Here is a 2,726-nt window from a genome sequence, read left to right as displayed (position 1 = left end):
TGGTAAGACTCCCACGGTAAAATACTTCAAAATTTTTGGAAGCAAATGCTACATTAAAAGGACTGATGAAAATCTTGGCAAGTTTGAACCTAGAGTAGATGAAGGCATTCTCCTTGGTTACTCTCCCCATGGCAAAGCATATAAGTATTACAACAAAAGACTTGGAAAAATTATTGAAAGTATTGATGTAGTGATTGATGAAGAAGGAAATACCTCTAGGCAGGAAAGATCTGAAGTTTTCGAGGATGATGAGGACTATCCCTCAACGTCAAATCAGATTCATGATGAAGAAGAAACCCATGAGGCACCAGAAGAACAAATAAGAATAGAAGAAAATACTCCATCCAGATACATTCAGAAGAATCATCCAGAATATCAAATTTTGGGGCAGAAAGAGGCAGGTGTACAAACAAGGAGAACCATTTCAGAAGCTTCAAGCTATCTAGCATTACTCTCCTCCACCGAACCAAAAAATGTAAGAGAGGCATGCAAAGATGAATGCTGGGTCAAGGCAATGGATGAAGAACTTGCGAAGATTGAAAAGAATAACACTTGGGAGTTGGTTCCTAGACCAAAAGATAAGAATGTCATAGGGACAAAATGGATATTTAAAAACAAGTTGAATGAAACAAAGCCAAACTTGTTTGTAAAGGATATGCTCAACAAGAAGGAATCAACTTTGAAGAAACCTTTGCTCCCGTTGCTAGACTTGAGGCCATCAAAATGTTCCTTGCTATCTATAGTTTTCAGAAGTTCAAAATATTTCAGATGGACATGAAATCTGTGTTTCTAAATGGAGACTTGGATGAAGAAGTGTATATTGAGCAACCAGATGGGTTTATCCTTGGAAATGATAGAAAGCTTATATGCAGACTCAAAAAGGCTCTCTATGGCCTTAAACAGGCTCCAAGGGCTTGGTATTATCGCTTGGATAAATACCTCCGTCAACAAGGTTTTATAAAAGGATCAACTGATAGAAATCTTTATATAAAAATTGACAATGATAAGTTGCTAATACTTGTTGTGTATGTTGATGATATCATCTTTGGTAGCAATGAAGAAGACATGAGTCAAAATTTTGCCTTAGTAATGCAGAAAGAGTTTGAAATGTCTATGCTTGGTGAGCTCACATATTTTCTTGGTTTACAAGTCCAACAAAACAAAGATGGCATCTTTCTTTCACAAACCAAGTATCTCAAGCAGATCTTGAAGAAATATGGGATGGAGGATTTGAAACCAGTATGTACCCCTATGGTGACAGGATGCAGCCTCAACGCAAATGATGAATCGGCAGCAGTACATCAACCAACGTATAGATCCATGATTGGTGGTATACTCTATCTTACAGGTACCCGACTAGACATTATGCATGCATTGGGAATAGTTGGAAGGTTTCAGGCAAATCCAAAGGAAACTCATCTTCAAGGAGTTAAGAGAATTTTCAAGTATCTTCAAGGAACTCAAAACTATGGCTTATGGTATCCTAGAGATACAGATCTCACACTTCATGCATATACAGATGCAGATTGGGCAGGAAGCGTGGATGATAGAAAAAGCACTAGTGGTGGTGCATTCTTCATGGGTCCTAGATTAGTATCTTGGTTTAGCAAGAAACAAAGTTATATTGCTTTATCTACAGGTGAAGCAGAGTATGTAGCTGCTGCATCTTGCTGCACACAACTCCTTTGGATGATGCAAACATTGCAAGATCTTCAAATCACTTGTCCTCCACCTATCTCCATTTTTTGTGATAATACAAGTGCTATCAGTATCTCAAAGAATCTTGTCATGCATTCAAAGACTAAGCACATACCAATCAAGTATCATTTTCTCTGGGAACAAGTGCTTGAACAAAAGGTCAAGTTGGAGTATTTTCCCTCTAAGGAACAAGTTGCTGATATACTCACCAAACCACTGCCTAGGTAAACATTTGAATATCTTAGACAGAAGCTGGGAGTAGTTGATGCATCATCTTGCTGTTGAAACCTATCTGTTTTAGAGAAATGTGGTTGTACGCGAGTTGCATGAGGAGGATCAGCGTACATACGCCAATTTATGCAGATACAGTGTGTATGGTGGTTTGAAGGAAATCAGTGGGGACAGACTCTGGTTGAAGAGAGTGTGATATGGGTCTAACAGATACCATCTGGCATAGGTTCAGGGGGAGTAGATAAACATCTAATAATGCATTGTTGACATTACATTAGAAGCTCTTGGTTCAAGTACACAAGCTGTTTTGGGTTCAGGTGGATCAATTGCAGAAGGAGAACAGAAGGAGAACATGGTTGCTGATCTGAATAGTGCTACTGATATTAGTTATTTGTGACTTTCATAGTCTTGCTCTAGATATTTTGTCTCTATGTCATGTATATCTTTTATTATTATCAAGTTCATGTAACGGCCTAGTTTGGTTTCCCCACTATGCCTGGGATGAATGATGTAAGGCTTTGATGATAGGAAGGTCAGTTATGATGTATGAGTCATGGTTCTTCTTGAAGAACATCTTTTTGCAGATCTTGCCTACAGTCAGGGGGAGCATGGTCAGCACAACAGAGCAGATATTTCAGCATGTACTCAGGGGGAGCATAACCCTTTTCCCTTGATGACAAAGGAGGAGAATGACTTTGAGGATCTTGGGGTTGCCATCAAGTCCAAAGGGGGAGATTGTTGGCATTATGACACAGGTTTGGCGTTATGGCACAGGTGTTGTCCTTGATGGCAACTCA

This window comes from Pinus tabuliformis, chromosome 8 (assembly GCF_031772625.1).
Source record: "Pinus tabuliformis cultivar Carrire ecotype Pingquan chromosome 8, CPIR1, whole genome shotgun sequence".
NCBI lineage: Eukaryota > Viridiplantae > Streptophyta > Pinopsida > Pinales > Pinaceae > Pinus > Pinus tabuliformis.
This window is presented reverse-complemented; position numbering follows the sequence as displayed.